We start from the raw sequence: 25,493 nt of genomic DNA on the forward strand, positions 1-25,493 counted from the left end.
GGCTGGGAAATGGGCATTAGCTTGTCTGGTACAGTTGGTTGATTGATGTCCATAGTTGGAGTCAAGCTTTTTCTGTTTATATAAATCATTACAGGGGTGATTATGCCACATTGGGTCACCAATTATCCTTCTCTGTCAGAATTCCAGTGGGCTGGGGATATTACTTCATCCACTCTTAATGCTATTTCTGATTGTTAAAAGAAAAAATGTGCATGCCCTCCTGAATAAAACATGCTACTATTGAGTCTGACTTTGGACAGTAAAGTAAGTGCTATTGCACATGAGTGTGAGCTAGCCTGGAAGCTCTTCACTGCCAGTGTCTTTAGTAAGAAGTCTCACAACACCAGTAAGTGAGATGTTGCAAGCCCAGGCAAGTCATGGGAGTTACAAATAATGTGACATGAACACAAGATCTCAGTTGAGGTTAAAGTCCGACAGGTTTATTTGGTAGTAAACGCCACTAACTTTTGGGGTTTGCCCCTTCATCAGTTGAGTGGGAGTTCTGACTACAAGCAGAGCATGTAAAGGCACACACAATTTACAGAATACTGATTAGAATGCAAGTCTTTAGAGTTAATCAAATCTTAAAGATGCAGACAATGTGAGTGGAGATAGCATTAAGCACAGGTTAAAGAGATGTGTATTGTCTCCAGACAGGACAGTAAGTGAGATGTTGCAAGCCCAGGCAAGTCATGGGGATAACAAATAACGTGACATGAACCCAAGATCCTGGTTGAGGCCTTCCTCATGTGTGCGGAACTTGGCTATCAGTTTCTGCTCAACGACTCTGTGCTGTTGTATGTCGTAAAGACCACCTTGGAGAACGTTTACCCAAAGATCAGAGGCCAAATGCCCATGACCGCTGAAGTGATCGCCAACTGGTGATTGTCGAGCGGTGTTCATTCATCCGTTGTCGTAGAGTCCGGAGACAATACACATCTCTTTAACCTATGCTTAATGCTACCTCCACTCACATTGTGTGCACCTTTGAGACTTGATTAGCTGTAGAGACTTGCATTCTAATCAGTATTCTGTAAACCGTGTGAGCCTTTATATGCACTGTTTGTGATCAGAACTCCCACTCACCTGACGAAGGGGCAAACCCCAAAGTTTGTGGCATTTACTACCCAAAAAACCTGTTGAACCTTAACCTGGTGTCATGAGACTTCTTACTGTGTTTACCTCAGTCCAGTGCTGGCATCTTCACAGTGTCTTTAGTGCCAGGTTTACGTTCAAGGTTGACCGGATTGGATTGAAGTTTGGCAGTAGTTTGTTACTTATTGCCAGGTGGATGAGCCAAAAATGTATTATTCTGAAAATGGCTAGGTGTGTTTGCAGTAAAATGAATTTCAGTGTGCACAAAGGAACTTGTTAAACTAGTTGGCTTAATATAGTATCCTATTTCCTTAATGTAGGCGAGTACTGCATTGTGACGTGTGTAAAGATTCAGTTATGTGATGGTCAGCGTGTAAAACTAAAGCATCTGCAGAATTTTAATGCTCCTAAAGTGAAATTGAAATGTTCACATTCCCTATATATCCTTTGCTTTGACGTATAATCATTAATGCACACAAATCTAATTTCTACTCTTAATTAATTAATGTAACTTTATCAAGTAGACTCTGCAACTTCCATACAAACTGAAGAGTGCATTCAATAAGAAAAGTACCTGAAAGCAATTTCTCAGTTTTGTTTTAATTCAGATAACATTAACAGATACCACTAATATCAAAAAAAAATGATTGATAGAGTGAATCAGCTCTTAGTGCCACATGGGGGCAGCATGATAATCTTAATGGCTGCTGGAGATGAGAACTCTTTTCATAGACCTTTCACAAAATGTATTTTCTAGTTTATTTGTTGCAAGTGGAGTATCTACCTCCCAGTTAATTACAGTTCTAGATTATTGAGAAAAGCCTGCCCATTGAAAAGGGAGAGGATGAGCAAGTTGCAACTGGCTTTGTTAAAATACTTTTTCTTGACTGTGAAGCAACAAAAATATATTCCAGAACAAAAAAAGGAGAGAATAGAGGCAAAGCTTGCAAAGGCCAACAGAAAAAGCTGGGTTAGGCTACAGTCTTTTCAGGAATAATGGAAAGTTAGTTCATAGCAAAACTAAAATGAAAGGGAAGTACTGAGAATATCTCAAGGTGACAGCATTCCCTGCTCTATCACCAGCCTCTCAATCAGCATGCTCGCTGGTGCCAGACAAGCAGCCATGCTAGACTGTCACACCTGAAACCAAGCCTGCAACTAAACCTCAACAGTCACAGCTCTGACATCGCCCACCATAGTCATCCTGAGCCCCCTTCAGTGCAAGTTCAGAGGCATTCCATCTCCCAAGCTGCAGCCACTTGGAGCAGCAGAATACATATCTGTGGACATAAAACAAACAAAGCATTAAAGCTTTGCACAAGAATAATTGTCATCATAGAATCCCTACTTTGCAGAAGGAGGCCATTCAATCCATTGAGTCTGCACCGAACACAATCCCACCCAGACCCTATTCCTGTAACCCCTCATATTTAAACTGCTAATCCCCCTGACACGAGGGTCAATTTACCATGGCCAATCAACCTAACCCATACATCGTTGGACTGTGGGAGGAAACCGGAGCACCCGGAGGAAACTCAAGCATGGAGAGAATATGCAAACTCCACATAGACAATGATCTGAGGCTGGAATTGAACCCGGGTTCCTGGCACTGTGAAGCAGCAGTGCTAACCACTGTGCCACTGTGCTGCCCCTGTCAATACTCATCAGTTATGCAATGTTTTAGTAAGTTAAGGATCTATTTTTGGCCCTTTTTGTTAAGCACAAAATATGATGGCCAGTGCCCATATGTAGCACCCAGCTCTATCACCTCTCTTGACTTGTCCATTGCCTCTGCGCTGTTGGATTCCTTCTCTGATGTCCAGTGTTAAATGGCCTACAATTTTGTTCAGTTAGACATTGAGGAGACCACAACATCACTTTTACTCCTGCCATAAATGCTGTGTACTCGCTATTGATTCCTTGACCACTGTCTCTGGTTAAACCACAATGTTGGTAATATTCAATATTCTGCCTTCCCACCATCATAAAACCAACCTTACATTTTTGGAGGATTGCCCATATCCATACACTCTGCTTCAGCCCACATATTGCTGAAATTCTCATCCATGACTTTGTTAGCTCCAAACTCAAATATTCGAATAGTCTCACTCCACACACTCTACAAACTTTATTTCACCCAAAGCTCTGCTGCCCAAATCCAATTTCGCCTCTAGCCCGGTTCATCCATCACTCCTGTCTTCGCTGATGCATTGGTTGCAGGTCCCTCAGTGTCTTAAATTTGAAACTCTAATTCTTGTGTTTAAATGCTTCCGTGGTCTTGCCTTCAAAATTAAGGAAGTAAACAGTGAAAGATTGCTTTGGCTGGTTGTTGACTCTGTCACAAGGGAGATAGGCTCAAGAACTCGAAACGTGGAAAGGAAAGCTGGAATAATTTCTTACACACAGCTGCTTATTACAACACAATGTTTTACAAGAGGCAGCTGAAACTGAGCTGAGAACATTATTTAAAAGAGAATTGGTTAAGTATTTGAAAAGGAAGACTATGGAAAGAAACAGAGAAGGGGCATAGAATTAGATCAGATAGCTTCAGTAAAAGGTCTGGAATTAACACTTGAATCACGCAAACGAGCCTCCCATCCAAAAAAGAAAATAATGGAAAATCTCAGCAGATCTGGAAGTATCTGTAAAGAGAGAAAAGAGCTACATTTCGAGTCCAGGTGACCCTTTGTCAAAGCTTCCTGGAAGAGAAGTGGCAGTGAGTTAAACACTAGATAAAAGTTCCTGGAAGAGAAGTAGCAGTGAGTTAAACACTAGATAAAAGACCAAAAGAGAAAATGTTGGAAAATCTCAACAGCTCTGGCAGCATTTGTAAGGCGAGATAACAGCTGATATTTCGAGTCCATATGGCCCTTTGTCACAGCTAAAAGGCATAGAAAGTGGGATATTTTTACTGTAGGGCGAGAGAATGAAAGATGAGTCATAGCCACAAAACCAAGGGGAAAGCCTGCTAATGGCAGTCCATTAGAGAGAATAGAAGGTGTGAATGGCCAAACGGCAGAGAAACTGAAATCAGAGCTAAGCTGTGACAGATGAAGGTATGGGATGAAGGGGGGAGATGGGTGGGAGAGAGGTAAAATTGATAAAAATGGGGAAAAGTGAAGCATAGGGGGAGAAAAGGTAAGAAAAGGGAGAAAGACTGGAGGGGATGGGAAGAAAAATAAAGAAAGACAATAAAGAAATAAAAGATAGAGAACAGATTTGCTTTTATCCAGCCTCCCATCCATTGACTCTCTCTGCATTTCTCGCTGCCTCGGGAAGGCAGGCAGCATAATCAAGGACCCCATGCACCCCGGACATTCTCTCTTCCAACTTCTTCATCAGGAAAAAGATACAAAAATCTAAAAACATGCCCCAACCAGCGCAAGAACATCTTTATTCCCTGCTGCCATCAGACGTTTATAGAATCCTATAGTGCAGAAGGAGGCCTTTTGGCCCACTGAGTCTGCACCGCCCACAACCCTACCCAGACCCTATTCCCAAACCCCACCTATTATTTTACGCTGCTAATCCCCCTGACACTAGAGTCAATTTAGCATGGCCAGTCAACCTAACCCACACATCTTTGGACTGTGAGAGGAAACTGGAGCACCCGGTGTAAACCCACACAGAATGGGAGAATGTGCAAACTCTGCACAGACAATGACCTGAGATCGGAATTGAACCCGGGTCCTTGGTGCTGTGAGGCAGCAGTGCTAACCACTCTGCCACTGTGCCGCCCCAAATGAATAGTTCTATCTTATATTAAGCTAATCTTTCTCCTCACCCTACCTGTGACAGTAACATTATATTCTGCACCTTATCCTTTCCTTCTTTGAGATTGTACTGTGCTGTAATGTTCTATGTTCTCCTCCATGTACTCTATGAATGGTATGTTTTGTTTGTAAAGCGTGCAAGAAACATTGCTTTCCACTGTATCCCAATACATGTGACAGTAATAAATCAAGCTACATAAATCAAATAAAATAGATGGGTTTAATAGCCTTCTCCTGACCTGTAAATTCTATAATTCTATGCTTCAATAATGCTATGAACTATTTAATGATGTACAGAACCCCTGACAGCTGAGACTGCACTGAGAAATACATAAAAGGGTGCAATCAAAGATGGATGAGTCAACAGTACATGTACAAATGTGGGCAAGCTTGGCACAAGAGAAAATCCAACAGCTAAAAAAAAGCTTTCCACAGCCCAGAATTTCTATTGTAGGACCAGGAGTGGATCACAGGTGTTTAGTGGAACATTGGCCAAGGCTTATTCTCAGGTGCAGGTGACTTGATGTGTGAATACCCCATGCACAGGCAGAACTGGAGGAGGTAAAAGCAAATTACTGCAAATGTTGGAATCTGAAACAGGAACAGAAAATGCCAGCAGGTCTGACAGCATCTGTGGAGAGAGAACAGAGCTAACGTTTGAAGTCTGGATGACCCTTTATCAGCACCTTGGAAGGGTGGAGAGTAGGTGTGGCTACGTCATTTGAGTCCTTAGGGGACTCCATAGTGAAAGAGGCCTTTACATCAGCATCACCAAATACATTTAGGATGAAGGTATTTTCTTGCCCTATTCCTCTTCTCAAATGCTGCCTGACTCTCATTCTGCACTAAGGATAAGCACCAATATTTTTAAGTGCTGTGTATTTTTAGATAGTTGGTTTTTGATATATATAAACAGTGATTATGATGATTGGGTAATGGTAGAATCAGGGTTTTATTTAATAATCTTTCTGAGAAAAGGATTGAGTCCAGATGATGGCCTTCCTAATGGACTTTCAGCATTATACATCATGTGTCTGGAGCTTGATGGAGGAGCACATCTCTTGAAAGCTCTCTTCAATTAGATGGTGATGAGAACTCCTTCCAGGTACTTGGCTTCTATCTGGAAACCTATAGTGCTCTTCCTAGTCTCCCTCCTCCTCTTGTGGCTTCTGAGCTGAACCCTCTGGCACATTTACTGGTGGTAATGGCTATCCTCACGATTGCTGCATCATAGAGTTTGAAACACTTCCGGAATCTGGAAACCTTCTCGTTAAATGACTGGAAGGCACCTCCTGACCAGTTAAGGCATCCAGACCTTTGTTGTGCATCGCACTGGTTTGCTCAGTGATGTGACTGAATGGCTATCATTTTATGAATAGCATCTGGAGGTTTTGCAGGAGAGTTATGACCCATGGAGTCAGAAGTTATCCCTTCTACCCCAGTCATGCATATTGTACTGGGGCTCAAGGACTGGTGGGACATTGGATTGTGCCATTATAAAGATATTGTGGCAGCCCCCTGCACAGCAAACGTTTACCTGCATGATGTGCTGCTACTGGGCAAACACAGGTTGCACACCGTGAGAATAGAAACCCTTCCTACTCCTAACTCTTTAAAATGAGCAGTCCCAAGGCCACAAGAGTCAATGGTTCCCTGGATTCGAACCCCACAAACCTATCAAATCATTAGAGTTTTCGACCTCCAATTTTCTCTCGCGCTAGGAAGTGAGATTCCTCAGAGTGAATGGGTCTGCAGCAATCTCTGCTTTTCAAAAATGCACATAGGATTCTGGCTTGAGACTGATATCACCTGCGGCAACCTGGCAGATTTGAGTACCCTAGAAGTTAAATTTTACTCTTAGCTTGACTGCCATAGACAGTGCAGACCTGGCTATGCTGTAACATCGGAGCTTCATTCCATGAGGCCACAGGTCTTTAGGTGACTTTTCTTTCTAAAATGAAACCTCGTCATGCATTGGCTTGAGTGACGTGAATATAAGAGCAGTGCTCTCTGCACATCTGGCATGGACTGAAAGCACACCTCACCATCTTGACCTTCTCTCCTGCAGTAGCTGGTGGTGCTCCGTCTGTCCTCATCTCTGCCTCCAGTACCTCATGCACAGTAACACAGGACTGTTTAGCAAGATTCCCATTCTTTTTCGATGAAGTTCCAGGAAGATTTCTTACCTTACCTAAGAAAGTGTGTGAAGCCTCTTTAATAAGTCCTAACAGCCAATTTAATCGGTGCCTTAATAATCCACTGCGCAGTCATTCCTAGAGCTAGCTTCAACTCTTTCACTGAGATGTCAAGGTCCTTTTTCCTGCTGTGTCCCCGAACAGGTGCTGGAGTGTGGCTACTAGGTAATTTTCACAGTAACTTCATTGCAAGGTTAATGTAAGCCTTCTTGTGACACTAAGAAATAAACTTTAAAATTTTAAGAAGGTAAAGGAGCAGGACATGTACTTTCCTTAGGTGAAGTTCACAGAGAATTTCAGGTTGCTTGAGTAATGGTGAAGCCTTAACAAACGGATGAGGAACAAAGGGTCTGTTTCATGATTTCAACACCAAGTGAACGTGGGATGGTGAGTATCCTGTAAGTAATGCTTGAAATCAACATCATATCTTAGTTTATTCCCTAAATGCTGTTTGCTGTTAGAAGAGAGAGTTAGTTGAATTGAGAGCTATCAAAATGCTGTACAGCTTCTTTGATAAATGCTAACAGATATTTTAGATGTCAATCAGAGGCCTCCAGGCAGCTAACTGCTCCTCAGGCTAATTTACCAAAATGGCACCTTGGGCTAAAACATTATGGCTGCTTAGGACCCCAACTTCACCATCTTGTTAAGTACCTAAAATATTTAATGAAGATCACTCTCTGTATTCTCTGACTTACTTTGAACAACGCCATAGGGAATTCAAGATTATATGGCCAAACATTGGGTCAAGAGTACATCTTCAGCCCCTCTAGACTGTTTCAACATTGTCATGATGTTGAGATACAGATTAGTATACCTAATTATATACCTAATAAGAATATTGCCAATAAGAATTATTAATAAGAATATTACCTAATAGGAAGTGATCAAAACACTCAGGGACCAGGATTCAATTCCCGGCTTGGGTCACTGCCTGTGTGGAGTCTGTACATTCCCTCCATGTCTGTGTGGCTTTCCTCCAGGTGATCCGGTTTTCTCCCACAGTCTGAAAGATGTGCTGGTTAAGTGCATTTGCCATGCTAAATTCTCCCTCAGTGTACCTGAACAGGCACCAGATAATGTGGTGACGAGGGCATTTTCACAGTAACATCATTGCAGTGTCAATATAAGCCTAGTTGTGACTAATAAATAAATTTTAAATTTAATATAATAACATTAATATCAGTCTTGAATATTTTCAGTTCAGCCAGTATTTATGATCTTTTAGACGGGAGAATTCCAGACTCTACCTCTGCCACCCCAACTTTGTTATCTTACTCAGTCTCTTAAGTAGATGTTAACTTCCCCCAGAACTAATCCAAAACGTTTTACTGCTCCCACGAATTTTACTTCCATGCTTTTTCCTTTCCCAATATATTTCCTCATAGTGAGAAATTTCCCTAGCTTCAAGTAGGTGAACTCTCCAGCTTAAATGCCTCACAACTGAAGTTTTCAAATTGGCTCCCAGTCATATCTTACGCGGTGAACAATTAGAATCAGCAATTTCTCTGTTTAAGGTGAAGGTTTGGCCCTTCTTGCTTTACACCTCCTGGTCGCTGCAGATCATGCAGATCGAAAATTGTAATTTTTTTCTGTCTGTGATAGTTCTGTGTTTGTAGGGAAGCCTGTAACCTGATCTCAAAATGGCCTCTTCAATCCCCTTGTCCCTGGCAATGGGAAACACATTAGCTTTGTATCAAAGTAGAAAGGTTAACTAGGTATCTCTAATCACCACTGCCTTTCATCTTAGAAGGCTCCAGCACATCAGTTTAAACGCCTCATATTGACAACATCCTTCTGAGTCTTAAGAAAATTAAAGTATTTTTATTGTGGACTTAGAAACAGCTGTCATTGTCCCCAGATGCTAACATCCAGCATGCCTATCTCAATAAATTAACCTGATTCTCTTGTTGATTTCTAACAATTAAAATTTCTTGACTTATTGTCATGCAAGCTCCAGCATAGGTTTCATGCTCGGTGGTCACTGCAGGGATTGGAATGCTTACTAACCCCTTCAATCGCCTTTGGTTCCATGTTTTAAGTTTCGTTTCTGCTTTATTTTTGAACTGGGCAGTGCCCCTTTAAGGGTCTGCCCTCCTTGTTTTTTCTCTCAGTTTGTTTAATTTAGTTTAATTGGTTTGCCAAAAAGAATGGCTCCAGCATAGGTCACATTCAGTTAACTTACAGTTAAGGATACTGTCCCAATATTCATAACTTTATAAATCAAAAAAAAATTGTTTTAAAACATAACATTAATATAAATGTCAACCTTGCAACAGTGAATCTGAGACATCTTAGGAATTCTGCTTGGAAAATCTATGATTTATGGAACCTTCAGTGGCAAACCCTCAGATCCTCTCTTGTCACAGGGTTTCCCTCTCTGCATGCACTGCTGCTTTGTTGGTTGTGTGACAGCACTGCAATGACAGCCTCTGTATCCTTTACAGACTACAGGTGACAAAATCCTCTGGTCTGTGAATGGATGCACAAGCTCACCAACAGACCTCCCAAAACAAGGCACAGTACACCCATCAACATTGCAACAGAAGTCAAAAGCATCTCATCTGCAAGATGGATGGATCTGCTGATGGAGGGGAGGGGTTTCCTTCATGCAACCAGTGTTGTTAAAACATTTTCCAGGACGGCACGGTGGCACGGTGGTTAGCACTGCTGCCTCACAATGCCAAGGACCTGTGTTTCAATTCTGGCCTCAGGTGACTGTAGAGTTTGCACTTTCTCTCCAGGTCTGCATGGATTTCCTTCGGGTGCTCTGGTTTCCTCCCTTACTCCGAAGATGTGTGGGTTAAGTTGATTGAACATGCTAAATTGACCTAGTGTCAGGAGATTAGGGTAAAATACACGGGGTTATGGGGATAAGGCAAGGATCAGCTCCTTCTCTGGAGTTGACTGCAGCCATGAGGCTGTAAGCTTCTGTAAAACCTTTAACCAGGTAAATAAACGTGTTGCTGTTTTTCCCAAAACTGGTGAATAAGACTTATTATGCATATGTTGGTCAAATTAATGCCCTTTGTCTCCCCAGTAGGTAATGGTATGACGTGTGATGGAGCAAATGACCTGCAAATCATAGGCAGGGGAGCAAGTGTTGTTGTCATCAGAAAATTTAATGCCAGAGAAATCTATAAATTAATTGAGTTTAGTCTTAAATTGAGATTTTCTTTTGTTCTTAGACCTGCCCATTCAGCCTGCATGAAACATGTTCAGATGGATTTAATATGACACGGACTTGTAAAAAAAAAGAAACTCAGACACATGAGAATACAAATAACAAAAATATCGAAGATTAATGATTGGGCATCTTCTGAATGTGCTGCTGTTCGGCCTGTGACATATAGCGTTCCAAGTCTTTTTCCCATAATGTCTGAGGAAATACTATGATTAGCCTTCTAAAGTAGCAGGGATGGCCCTTCTGCCAAGGTTAGACACAGGCAATTATTCTTATCAGAGCAGGAGCAGGTTGACTTAAAATCACTTGTAAACAGATAAACATAGAGGCTGTGCTTCTGTCTCAAATGATAAGCCATTGCAAAGCTTCAAATAAATCATTCCTACTAACCTTCAGTGACCAGCCTCAATGTAGGTTAGTGGCTACTAACTTGACAATTCAATCAGACTACCCCAGTTGGCTCATTTTAACAGGGGCATAAAGATTATCGATCCCTGAAGCCATCTTTTTTAAAATGGAACATGAAGAAATTCAATTAATAATTTAGGATTGCAAAAAAATTACTGTAAGCAAAATATCTTTACCGAGATTCTCATAAGCAAACAGGGAACAACTTAATGGAATATTTATTTGAAACATAATTATTTACTTTTGCTCAGCTGGGTGCCTGACATTATGAAAACCCATTACCATGGTTAAGAATCTCCAAACTGAGCTACAGAGAAATCTACACTGTCAGATTGACATGAAGTATACACACTCTCCCCATGGAAAAAGATATCCCACTTACCCAGCTTCCTGGAGCAATGGTGCAGGTTGACAAGGACCAAGGCTTAGGGGCTTCCCGGGATATCAATGGGGGAACAATGATAATAGTATTAGAATTGACAAAAAGTAATTGGCATGGTGGCTCAGTGATTAGCACTGTTGCCTCGCACTGGACCCTGGTTCAATTCCAGCCTTGGGTAACTGTGTGGAGATTACACATTCTCCTCATGTCTGCGTGTAACAGCAAAACACTGTGGATGCTGGAAATCTGTAAAAGGAAAATGCTAGGAATGCTCAACAGGTCTGGCAATGTTTGTGGCAGAGAGAAACAGAATTAACATTCCAGGTCCATAGAGTCTCTACAGCGCAGAAAGAGGTCTTCACACTTGGCTGCACTCCTCTCCTATCAGGAGACTCTCCTTGAAACCCTCTTCCGCACAACATGCATGAGCCAGCAGGTGACACGGGAATGAGTTCAAATAGGCCAGGCTTAAATTCTGCAGTAACAGCTGAGTTTGTGCCTCATCACGCTATCCACTTGTATGGAATTAAAATCAGGGTCACTGTCCCCCAGGATAGTTATAAAGAAAAACAGATTTTAAGGGCGGATAATAACTAACAGCCAACTGATGAAATTTTTTAAAGATTTGGCACATACTTTCAGCACCTTCTTATCTTAATTAATTATGTTAATGATTCTGTGCTGTTTCCAACTAAATAAATGGGCTGTTGTCCATGTTCAAACAATGTTGAAAGTATTTTAGTGGTAACATGAAGAGTAATTTATGGACATGTGGATTAAATAGGAATAGGCCACCAGGCCCCACGAGCCTGCTTCATCATTCAACAAAATCATGCCTGCCCTGATTGTAACCTCAATTCCCCCAAAACATTTAACACTCATGTTAATCAAGAATCCACCTAGTTCTGCCTTAAAAATATTCAAGGCCTCTCCTTTCTCTACCGAGAGTTCCAAAGACCCAAGGCCCTCTGAGAGAAAACATTTCTCCTCATCTCAGTCTTAAATGGAGAGGCGATAGCCTAGTGGGATTATCGCTAGACTACTAAACTCAGCTAATGTTCGAATCCTGCCACAGCAGATGATGGAATCTGAATTCAACAAAAAAAATCTGGAATTAACAACCTACTGATGACTGTGAAACCATTGTCGGAAAAAATCACCTGATTCACTAATGTTCTTTAGGGAAGGAAATCTGACGTTCTTACCTGGCCTGGCAAACATGTGACTCCAGAGTGCTCACATTGTCTGTACATTTAAGACTTGATTACCTGTAAAGACTCACATTCCACTCATTATGCTGTAAATTGTGTTTGTGTCTTTATATGCCCTGTTTGTGAATAGATCTCCCACTTTCCTGATGAAGGGGCAGCAAGCACTCCAAAAGCTAGTGGCTTTTGCTACCAAATAAACCTGTTGGATTTTAACCTGGTGTTGTGAAACTTCTTACAATAAATGCTGCCCCAGCCAGCAATGCCCATGTCCCATGAATGAATGAAAAAAAAAGCAACCTCTTAGTTCAAGATGCTTCCACAAGAGGAAACATCCTCTCCACATCCACCCTGTCGAGACCCCTCAGGATCAAGTTGCCTTTTACTCAAACTCCACTGAATACAAGGCAACTTTTCCTTTCATTCACCCACTCCTGGTAAAAGTCTGGTAAACAATTTCTACTCGAAAAAAATCCCCATGTCATTAGATGAGATTTTGCAAAGCCACTTGCTCGATTACACGTTTGGTCAGCAGGGAGTTAATTTTTACTTTCTAACTTATAATTGTTTTTTCCCTAGGAAACTCTGAAACGACATCCTGCCACTATTCACATTATGGGGGGGGAAAAAAGCTTTCCTTGTGAAAATGGTTGGAGTGGGCCACCTGCTGGAGGAAGTGATTTTTCACACAGAGAGGAAACTGGTCTTAAATTAAGCAAAGGTCAAGAGAACTTGTGAAAGGTAAAGGGAAGATATGTTCTAAATTCGCGGAGAAAAGATAAGACCATTGTTGATCGCAGGACTTCAAGCTCTCTTTGGAACCGAGCAGTGAGAATATATAATGGTTACAACTTGTCAGAGGCACCTGTAATGAAGAGATATTGGCATCAGGTTATCATTATGCAGTGACTTTCGAGCAGGTCATGGTCAGTTAATAATCTGTATCCTACCCCTATCAATTTGTCAGGCTGTTTACAGTTTTTCTGCCTGGCTGAGTAGATTCTTTGACACAGAACGAAGATGCTCAGGCCAGTTTGCTGGCAGATTTTAGCTTCAAACTCGGCAGGACTGAGAAGCTGATTTTAACTGCTGGCAAGAAGCCAGCAGGAGTGCAGAGCAATCCTTTCACAGTAATGAGAGTCAGCAGATTTTAAACTACTGGGCCTCAGCTGAAAGCCGCCGAGTTACCAGTGGAAAACAGCAGCTGGATGGAGGGGAAGCATGAAAACCAGGCAGCCCGGAGACAACGGGTAAATCCAGGAGGCAGCTGTTGCGAGGGACTCGCAGTTGGTGGGAGTGGAGAATGAGGAGTGGGAATGAACAGGAGCCTGGATATTTTAGTGGGGATATGGCCTGGGAAAAGCTTCTCATGGCCAGGATCGAGTTAAACTGCCATTGAATTAGTAATCACAGAAGCACTACAATGCAGAAGGAGGTCTTTCAGCCCATCCAGCATGGGGTTATGGGGATAGGACCTGAGTGGAATTGTAGTCAGTGCAGACTCGATGGGCCAAATGGCCTCCTTCTCACCGTAGGGATTCTATGATTCTAAATAGCACTTTCATCTTAACTAAATATCCTAAGGTACTTCACTAGGGTGTTGCCAAACAAAATGTGACACCAAGCCACCTAAGGAGATGTTAAAGTGCATTGTTGACAGTCTTGAATTAAGTTCAAACTTCAAAAAGTTGAGCCTCACTTAGAGATTAGCCTTCTGTTCTTAATAAATCGATTTTTTACTTTGGACGGAATTTGGAATTCTCTCATACACTCCACCCCCACCCCTCCCCACCCCCACCACCCCCCGTGCTGAGTTCAATGTAACCGCTGGGGAGAGAGGTGCAGGAATTGGGGAGAATTTGGCAGAAGGCACAAAAATCAATTTTGCACCAGTGTGAATTTTGAATCTACAGTGATTTTCCACTGGTATCCGCCATGGAGGATTGGGAAATGTGCTGGAGGTCGGCGTAAAGCTCATTTGCACCCCGCTAATTGCATACAGATGAAATTCTGACATCCACCCTGTGCCCAATTCTCCATGGTGCCAGGGGGAAAAGACAACAGTGTGAAACATCTTCGAGACAATGTGGCATGGAGATATTGGGACTCACCTGAACAATACCTGGGCTGCCTCTAGAGTTCAAGATGGAGGCCGATGACAACCCTAGAGCATAAGGGGCAGCATCTAGAGGTGGACCTTCCCCGATTCAGTGTCCTGGAGGGGGTCCACCTCTACCACAGAATGTTCCTGGAGGTCCATCCTCTTCCTCAAGAGGTCTGAGTGCTCCTGGAGATTAATCGGCATTTTCAGACGTCCTCCATTTTTCTTCAATAGTGGGTCAGTGATGTTGGATGCCTTTTTAATATGGCACCCACATAGGATGACAGACTTTGTGTTATCAGACCTGTCCAGCCATGGAATAGGGCACAAAACATTTGGTTGCATAATCAATAAGCTTGAGTTGAAAGATTTGGTGTGTTTTCTTGCCAGCTTTGATACAGCTAACATTCTAGATTCCTGACCTGCCAAGGGACCTGGTCCCCACACTGGAGAATTCTGCCTTTTATCACTCTTAAAGGACAAAATATGTTTTTGGTGTTGTTGGGGAGGTCTAATCTGCACAATGTACTGTGACTATATACAACTTCACTCTCTAAATATTTATGAACATCACCTAGACCTATTCCATGAAGTAAAATTTACTTATTAATATCACATGTAGGCTTACATTAACATTGCAGTGAAGTTATTGTGAAAATCCCCTAGTCACCAGACTCCAGTGCCTCTTCGGGTACACTGAGGGAGAATTTAGCATGGTCATTGCTTCTAACCAGCATGTTTTTTGAACCATGGGAGGAAACCAGAGCACTCGGGAGAAACCTATGCATACACAGGGAGAACATTCAGACTCTGCACAGACAGTGACCCAAGCCAGGAATCGAACCTGGGCACTGTGAGGAAGCAGTGCTAACCACTGTACAACTGTGCCACCCAACTCATAACACATCTAGACATGCAAATCCTAAGTAAATATAAATGTTGTTGCATCATGACTCATTAAAATAGATGTAGCTATAAATATCGATGACATAGAATGTACCATAAGTTATTGAGCTACTTCACAGATTATAGTAACTACCTTCAGAAAGTGAAAGAAGGGACAACTAGAAAAGCCCCAAAAGAGCAGAAATAGTTTAAAGCTTAAACCAGCTCGTGGTTTACGTTTTTCTTAGCATTGGCCAATCATTGTAAGAACAATACTAGACCACTTTTCGAAATGTGTGCTCCCAGTGTGTAGCCTTGCCAATTGAACATATAGAACTGAACATGGTGAAGCGGACTAAAGTCCTGTAGCTGAGACCAAAAGGGAAAGGCGAGACACCTTTAACAGTAGGAGTGATGCAGGGAAGCATTTTGTTAGCAACAGTCAATTAAATGGCAGCTGCCAAGGCTTCTGTCCAATGAAGATTGGTTAAGGATGGTAGCTCAACCGCAAGAGCTGCTGGCCCAATCAATATAATGGCTAGCGCTACCAAATAAACCTGTTGGACTTTAATCTGGGGTTGTGAGACTTCTTGCTGTGTTTACCCCAGTCCAACACCAGCATCTCCACATCATGGCCCAATCAATGCCTTTGTTAGTGGTGGCCAGTGCTGATGCTGCAACTCCAGAGCAAGGAAGCCTCACTGGTTGGGCTGGCCTCAGAAGGTAAGTATTGGTGGAGAAAGCCCCTGGGTGGCGGAGGTTTTTCCGGGTGAGCATGAAGTCCTCAGCACAGGAATGGCTACTGCTGCTGTATTCTCCCTGGGCCATAGCATGCCCATAAAAGAGGGCACTCCTCCCCAGAACTCACTGGGAGGCTGTCATATTTCACTGTGCAGTCTCTACACAGCAGAAACACTCTGACATGGACAAAATACCCACAAAGTGCAGGGTGGGGATACCTTTTAACTAGCCATTAAATTTGATCAATTAGCTCCCTGTAGACAGCCAATCTGACAATTACCTTGCCAATGATAATATGGCACAATTGCTGGGAGGTATCAGGTCCCTTCCATCTTCACCCCACAGTTTTGCCAAACACTTGGCTCCCAGCCTATTCCCAAAAGGCCCATAAAAATCTAATTCATATTTTAAAAAAGGGGGCGGCATGGTGGCATTGCTGCCTCAGAGCGCCAGGAACCCAGGTTCAATTCCAGCCTTGGTCACTGTCAATGCAGAGTTTACACTTTCTCCCCGCGTCTGTGTGGGTTTCCTCCAGGTGCCCTGATTTCCTCTCACAGTCCAAAGATGTGTGGGTTAGGTTGATTGGCCTTGCTAAATTGCCCCCTAGTGTCAGGAGGATTAGCAGAGTAAACATGGGGTTATGGGAATAGGGCCTGGGTGAGATTGTGGTCAGTACAAACTTGATGGGCCGAATGACCTCCTCCTGCACTGTAGGGATTTTATGATTGGGAATTTGGGAATGTACTGTTTGAGATTTCTCATGAATGAAAAGTCATGAAGATCATCTATGCTTTCACAGATATGGCCCCCTGTGAACAATGGTTTGTGTCACAAGAGTATATTCAAGAGAACGGCCCCTCCAGTGTTTTCTCAACTCAATAAAAGATATAGAAAATCTTGTTCTACTATTTGCCAAATTGCTGACCATTCCCCCCCCCTCAACACTGATGACACTCATACAAAACCAGATGTTTCAATTATTTGTGGAGAACTTCAATTCTGTGCTCACAAGATAAGCTCCAAAATCGACATCGTGTTCAAAAATATCCTGTCCATGGGCCTTTTCTTCCTTGTTATAACTTATTTAGTTGGCCTTTGTTTCCTATGCATCGTGGTGGTAATAGCTTCCTGTTTTCTTCCTGTCTCTCAGCAGCACTCCTGCTTTAAGGAGCATGTCTGCTGAAGGAAGACGGCCATGGACAAAGTGACAGCGTCAGGAAAACAATGAATAAAGAGTTGTGGTAATGCAGGGATTTGGTCATTTTAACTCTTCCACTAACTGTTAGGCTTATTGAAGTTATGTTTCCTTGACAGCATGAATGTGAGTTCAGGTCATCTAGGTTTTGATAGAAATCTGTGACATTTACGTTGCACTTAATGAGTGAAACGTTGTCTTTCAAGGCACAGTCATTTGGCAAACCTTCTGTTTTCTTGCAGAAAAAGGTAAAGGCACAAGCTCTGGACGTTTTGTTTTGCAATGGTGATCTCACAGGGATTATTTTCCAAGGTTGTATTATTGGTTGGGAGTCACGCAGACTGGAGCTGCACGTAGAGGGAAGTCATGGGTAGCGCACTTAGTATTTCCTGCTGGCAGGGCCAACAGTGAAAATCAGTGCTCTTGTGCAAGTGATGTGATGATATATTTTAACACGGAGTGCTTATAAACAAATTAGAAAAAACATGAAACTTTATTATGAAAAGGCATTAAAGGCAATGCTGAAATATGCAACTTAGAAATCATGAAAGCAAGTCTTCTTTTCAACTGATACATGTTCACTGGAATAGTATCACCATAATAGGACCCAGGTTCAATTCCTGGCTTGGGTCACTGTCCGTGTGGAGTTTGCACATTCTCCCCGTGTCTGCGTGGGTACCCTCAGGGTGCTCCGGTTTCCTCCCACAGTCCAAAGATGTGCAGGTTAGGTGGATTTGCCATGCTAAATTGCCCCTTGGTGTCAGGGGGATTAGCTAGGGTAAATGCGTGGGGTTATGGGAAAGAGTCTGGGTGGGATTATGATCGGTACAGACTCAATGAGTCAAATGGTCTCGTCCTGCATTGTAGGAATCTATGATTCTAAGATCCAGACTGACAAGATAAGTCATTACACCTCATCTTGACCGTTTATAGAAAATATGGAGAACAAATTGTGAAAAAAATACTTAGAAGAACTAATGCAGGCACAGATTTCTAACAAAACATCAATGCTTTATTATCAGCCTGTCTGCTAAATTGTTTGAGTTGGATTTTGAAACATACATCACAGGAAGCATAAGTTAATGCCAACAAAATAAACCAAAGCAGGAAACATGTGAGTTTGTGAAAGAATGAACATTTTTCTCATGGAAACAGCAGTCCAGAGAACAGTAAAATGCAAATCAGCTGTGGTATGCTTTTATATAAATAAACTTCAATAAATAATACTTTATTTTCTTTACCCAACATTAGGGTTGGAAGTTTTGTTACATATATTTTTTGGGAAGAAAATGGGAGCAAAATGCACCATTTTCAGGGCACAATGTCGTAATCTTGATTTATGTATAAGTGAGGCCTTGTGCCCACTTTAGACTTCTTGGCAGGCATTGGAGTTTAGATTGAGTAGGCAGGTGCTGGAACTGCTCTGTAAGGATGGGGTAGCACAGTGGCTAGCACTGCCGCCTCACAGCACCAGGGTCCTGGGTTCGATTCCAGCCTCAAGTCACTGTGGAGTTTGCATGTTCTCCCTGTGTCTGCGTGGGTTTCCTCTGGGTGCTCTGGTTTCCTCTCACAGTCCAAAGATATGTGGGTTAGATTGATTGGCCATGCTAAATTGCCCTATAGTGTCAGGGGAATTAGCTAGAGTAAATACGTGGGATTATGGGGATAGGGCCAGGATGGGATTGGGGGGGGTGCAGGCATGATGGGCCAAATGGCCTCCTACACCAGGGATTCTATGACTCTTCAGCAGCCACTAGGAGCCTGAGCAGCAGCCATTGAAAACAAGTAAATTTAATATTGTTTTTAATTTTCCTGTGATACCAGGAGAAGTGCGCTCCTTACTTTAGCCGCTCTGCTTGTAGCTACAGCACCTTTGTCTAATCAGATATTCACTGAGGTAAGTAACCCCACATCCATTTCAGTAAAGTGTTAATGTTCATGAGACCCGAGCATCAGTTTTGGGTTGGCCTCAGAATTTTTGGAGTGGAACACTCCATTGACATGTCACTGGTTATTTGATTTGATTTATTGTCATATGTATTGGGATACAGTGAAAAGTATCATTTTCTTGCGCGTCACACAGCCAAAACTTGCCCTTTGTAGAGTACATGGGGAAGGAAAGACGAGGGTGCAGAATATAATATTGCAATCATAGCTAGGGTGTAGAGAAAGATCAGCTTAATATATAGTAGGTCCATTCAAAAGTCTGATGGCCACGGGAAGGAAGCAGTTCCTGAAATTCTTATGGAGCTGATGATATTTAAATTCAGGTCTGAAATGGGGAAGTAACAATGGTAACTAATTAACAGTCTGAGACAAGTCAAAGGATGATCAGAATGTGAAGAAACCCTGAAAGTGTAAGTTTTTAAAAAACTGTCCTTGCAGGAAAATGCCTCCTGGCCCCAAAAGGAAAGTTTAGGTTTCTCATGCTCCAGAGTTCCCAATCCAACTCTATCTTTCCTCTTTGGGTACACTCAGGGGGTTTCTCTTGGAATCCCCCTCCCACACATTTGAGTGGGATTTCAATGGATGCAGGATGTTAGAGAAATATAGAGGTTCAAATAACCCAGACCTGATTTCTACAACAGCCAAATGACTTTCCAAAGCCACATCACCAACCTCCCAAACCCCACCAGGAGTTAAGGTGGGGACAAGGCATTTGCCTGATAGCCTAACCATGAGTTGCACACTCATTGCGCCTGTCTGAACCTGCTGTGTTCACATTGTCTGCAATTGCTTTTGCAAATGTAACAGCAGTGATACCACTCCAAAAAGTATTTTTTTGGCAGGCAAGCACTTTCAAATCTAAATAAAGCAGATACTTTTTTTGCTTTTTTTTCTGGATAGTTAGTAATGACTGTAATAGTCCAGCGAAGTGAAATGTTATGAAGTTATTCCTGGTGAGAATGGGAAATAAATTACAAAAAATGGAGAGGCAAAGGAATGGGAAAATTCCCCAAGAAAGAACTATAAAATGTTAACATTAGGTGACTCTTGCTCACGACATTCTTGCACTCCTTATATTGTCAGAATGAAGACATTTACGATTTGATGACAGAGAATGCGGAGTTACAGCCTTAGTTTATGGCTTGTCATTAAGTGGTTCTGATCACTTTGCCATACTTAATGCAGCTGTGAAAATGTGTCAGAATGTGTTATTTTATACAGAATAAGCAGCTGTCCCCATATACGTAATCAATTTACTCTGCATCCTAGTTTCAATTAACATCTGGGCATTGTAAATACTAATGACTTAGAAAACCCTTAAAGCCACTTTTATACCTATAAGAGGTTTTGGAGTTTGATTCTAAAAGCTAAACTATCTTTTACTCAATTAGCTGCTTGTCAATTTCATGCTGCAAACTTTTAACGGTGGCACAGTGGTTAGCACTGCTGCCTCACAGTGCCAGAGACCTGGGTTCAATTTCTGGCTTGGGTCATCTGTGTGGAGTCTGCACTTTCTCCCCATGTCTGTGTGGGTTTCCTCTGAATGCTCCAGTTTCCTCCCACAGTCCAAAAGATGTGCTGGATAGGTGCATTGGCCATGCCAACTTCTCCCTCACTGTACCCAAAAAGGCACCGGAGTGTGGCGATTAGGGGATTTTCACAGTAACGTCATTGCAGTGTTAATGTAAGCTTGCTTGTGACACTAATAAGTAAACTTAAATGAAAACTGTGCATACCTAGCACAAACTGGAAAAAGATACCCCTCCCACAACTTAATGATAACTGGACAAGGTTGAATATTCATATACAGACTGCTTAATTTGTAATGAAATGTGCAAAATTGTTTTGAGAAAATATAATTGAAATTTGAACTTAAATAATTCCAAATAAGTCAACAATAACTTGCCAATTTAAGCAGCAATTTATAAAATGGAAAAATCAACCAGTCATCTTAAAAACTAAAATGCTACTTTAAATGCCTAAGACTGAACAGTTAGTTTGTTTTTCAGCTCAGTCGGGTGCAGCTCCTGATAGTTGAGCTTGCTTTCTGAATAGAATCGCCTTCTCTTTGTTCATTACCTGTTTGCTGATCAAGAAACAATACTGGATACTGCAATGGAACTTATGCTCTTACCATCTTTTGACAGAGGTAAGCATTCTTACATTGAGCAAAGGTTGGCACTTTTAGAGGTACATTAAAATACTGGAGGGTAAATTGAAGAGAGTATATAGCAGTTTAATCTGACATACCCTATTGTCTACTTTTAAACTGAAAAACAATGATCAAAGTTTTATTTATAGTCTAGATTCCACAGTATCCATTCATAATGACATGCAACAATGTGAAGGTTAAAACTCAAATTTTTTTTCAACCTATGAACACAGGTGTAATCATCTCTTTCTACATTTTGGATTTCTCCCAACTTACAAAAAAAAAGCAGCAAGCTTTTACAATCTCATTCAACAAGGCACACTGGCAGCTCAGATTCCATAGGCAATGCCCATGATGAAATTCCTCTCATACTTTCAGCCTTGCTGAAGCGAGCAGAATAGGAAACACAGCAGCAACTGAAATAACAGACAAGAGGAAACAAGCTCCAAAATCACGTTTAAAGAGTCAAGTAGCTGATGACTTATGGATGGAATGAAAAGCTAACAGCAAAAAATAAAACATTAGAAAATACATTGTGATATGCCTGGGTTGATGGACAGAACCTCCCTGTATTGTGCAGCGGGATTGTCAAGGTTAGGGCAACTGAGTTCCCTGTTGTGATGAGGAGATTTTCTGCCAACATTCTCAGGGGTGGGGAACCACCCAGTGTATCTGTATAAGGCATGCTTTGAGTACTGCATAAAATTCTAGTTGCCAATATCCAAGGATATCCAAGTGGAAGCAACAACGCAAAAATGGTCAACAACAATTTGCTTTATATAACATCTTTAACAGAGTAAAATGTCCCAAGCCACATCACAGAAGTGATCATCCAATCCAATAGTGCAGAAGGTGACCATTTGGCCCATTGGGTCTGCACCAACCCCAATCCCATCCTGGCCCTATCCCCATAACCCCATGCATTTACCCCAGTTAGTCCCCCCCCTTACGCTAAAGGGACAATTTAGTATGGCCAATCCACCCTACCTGCACATCTTTGGAATGAGGGAGGAAACTCAAGCAAACCCACGTGACACGGGGAGAACATGCAAACTCCACACAGACAGTGACCCAAGCCAAGAATCGAACCCGGGTCCCTGGCGCGGTGAGGCAGCAACGCTAACCATTGTGCCACCGTGTCGCCCAAACAAAATTAAACACTGAGCTCCTAAATATATTAGGTCAGATGACCAAGTTCTAAATCAGAGAGGCAGATTTTAAAAGCATCTTAAAGGATGAGGAGAGGCAACGTGCTTTCGGGAGGTATTTTCAGAGTTTAGGGTCTTCAGTGTTGGAGCGAAGGAAATCAAGGATGTACAAGGGACCTCAGAATCGGTGAAGTGTGGAGATCTTGGAGAGCTGGAGGAGGTTACAGAGGTAGGGAGGGGTGAGACCAAGCAGCCATTCTTGATTACAATAATGTACGTTTTAAAATCGAGGCTTTGCCAGGCGTGGAGCCAATGCTGGTCAACAAGGAATGTTAAGTGAGCAGCAATTTGTGCCAGATAGGACACCATTATGAACAATTAGATGAATTTGCTTTTTACAGAGAGTGGTGACTGGGAGGCTGGCTAAGAAAATACTGAAATAATATAATCTGGAGGTAACAAAGGCAGGAATAATAGTTTGAGTAGATAGGCTAAAGCATTGACAGACACAGTGGAGATCAAAATGAAGTTATCTGAGTTATGGGAGGGAATGGAAGAGATTTTGTTTTATTTACAGAAGAGAAATCTCAGGGAAACATGATTGAAGTATTCTATAGAATCACACAGTGCAGGCCCATCGAATCTGCACTGGCACACGAGGAACACCTGAACTCCCACCTAATCCCAGTTACCAGCAGTTGGCCAATAACCCAAGCATACCTGTAACGAATTCAATCAATTGAACCACAATAACATGTTTGGAATTGGCACTCATTGACGGACCCAGGGGTAGGGATTAAGTTCCGAATGGCAAACTCTGGGATTGCCTGATGTTTCTGCGAGTCATAATTTTGAATTAGGATCAGCAGAATCCTTGGAAGAATGACCTAAATGTATACCTAGCAGAAGACTAGGGGAAGCCTTTGGAATTTCAATGTCAACTGTTTTACATAGAGATTGCTGGATGTGTGAAATAGACTGTTCAGGGAAGCAATGGAGCTAAGATGAAAGTGCACAGATGTGTCAATTCAGAGGTATTAGTTTTCTGAAACTGCATAGTCCTTCGGGTTCTGTATAAGTCAGTGTTCCCCAGTGATATACCACTGTCAACTGTACTTTTAATATATCACTACCAGAAAATTAATATTATGATAATTATCCTACAAAGTAATTTCAAGCTAACTTATTTAAAAGCAACATGAACTGTTGCAAAATCCTTCAGGATCTTGGTGAAGGGTAAGATTGTATGGAATTCTTTGCTTCACTTCCACATGTCCTATAAGAAGTACTTTTACTAAATTTGCGCTGTTGGTGTGCTATTGGTACTAGTAAGTTACAAGAGAAAGAAAACATTCAGGCTTGTGCATTTCTTTATAATAATCTTTGCTCTGATGTGCAACATCTCATTTTTGCTTTTTGTATCACTGGTATTGTGGTAATGTGGGCCCTTTAAGAGGGTGACCCTTGAAAGCCACATGATTGAGCTAGGCCCTATGCACAGGCCACGCGAGAAGGAGAGCCAGTTAAGAGCAAGGGTGAGTATCCTGGGTCAGGGAGGAAACTCAGTTGGAGCTAGGGAGGAGAAGAGATCATTCACTTGGTGCTGCTGTGGCCAAGAACAATAAAGAATCAGTAAAATGCCGTTTGCAATAAAAGGTACTTTATTTTGCTATAAGAAAGGAAATGAAAGTTCAAAATTAAAAAGAATGTAAGCGACGTATGCACTACAGCATTGCGCTTCATACTGCTTTGTAATTTATATTTTTGTCCAATTTTAACAAAGGCAAACAATTATATCTAGAAACAAATTTTAAATAACAGAAACCTGTTGAAAGAAAAATTGGATAAATCACCTACCAAATTAACTGATCAGGTGCCAGAGTGTGGCAAATGATGTAGCAGTGTGAATGTGAGCCAACTTAACCATCACAGAAACCCGACAGTGCAGAAAGAGGCCATTTAGCCCATCGAGTCTGCATTGATCACAATCCCACCCATTCCCTACCTTCATATCACCACATATTTACCCACTAATCCCTCTAACCTACACATTTCAGAACACTAAGGGGCAATTTTTTTTAGCATGGCCAATCAACTGAACCTGTACATCTTTGGATTGTGGGAGGAAACCAGAGCACCCGGAGGAAACCCACGCAGGCACAAGGAGAATGTGCAAACTCCACACATTATGACTAATAAATAAACTTTAAACTTTAACTATCTCTATCAATCATGATTCATATCCTACATTCATAGCTTCACCTCACCCTCCCACACTTTTTATTACTGCAAGCTTCATCCCTTTGTCTCACAATATGCACATGTGGCTGATCAATTCTGACAGACATATCACCCAAGCACCTTACATTTCACTCACCAGTATATTTCCCTCTCTCTTACAGGATAAGTTAGCCCATAACCACAGGCAGCAGCACCTAAGTAGCTGTGCACTGGCATGGATACATGACCTTACCCAATGGCAGAGATGGCACTGGACTTTCTAGAAGCAGCCCTGGATTAGGTCATAGGTAGGTGAAAGATGACAATGTGCTTGTACCTAATCCTCCTTCTCATATCCCAGTTGCCTCTCATCCTGCAATCATTTCTGTTTTACAATTCCCAGATGGTGTGAGCACGCACCTCTTGCTCCCCAACTGCCCTCATCCCAAACCCCCACACCACAGTGAAAAGTGGGAAACAACTTGACTCCTCCTCACCTGGTCATAACAGCACCTGTAATAAGTATAAATGAAGTTCATCAAAATGCCTGGGTGGCACAGTGATTAGCACTACTGCCTCACAGCACCAGGGACCTGCGTTCAATTCCGACCTTGGGTCTGTGTGGAGTTTGCACATTCTCCCTATGTCTGCGTAGGTTTCCTCCGGGTGCTCTGGTTTCCTTCCAGTGTCCAGAGATGTGCGGGTTAGGTTGATTGGGTCAATTTGCTAAATTAGTGGGGTTTGTATGTGGGGTTGTGGGACTAGGGTCTGGGTGGGATTGTGGTCATTGCAGACTTGATGGGCTGAATGATCTTCTTCTGCACTGTAGGGATTCTATGAAACCAAATAATTAAAAAAT

This window comes from Carcharhinus amblyrhynchos, chromosome 16 (assembly GCF_965287045.1).
Source record: "Carcharhinus amblyrhynchos chromosome 16, sCarAmb.v2.hapA, whole genome shotgun sequence".
NCBI lineage: Eukaryota > Metazoa > Chordata > Chondrichthyes > Carcharhiniformes > Carcharhinidae > Carcharhinus > Carcharhinus amblyrhynchos.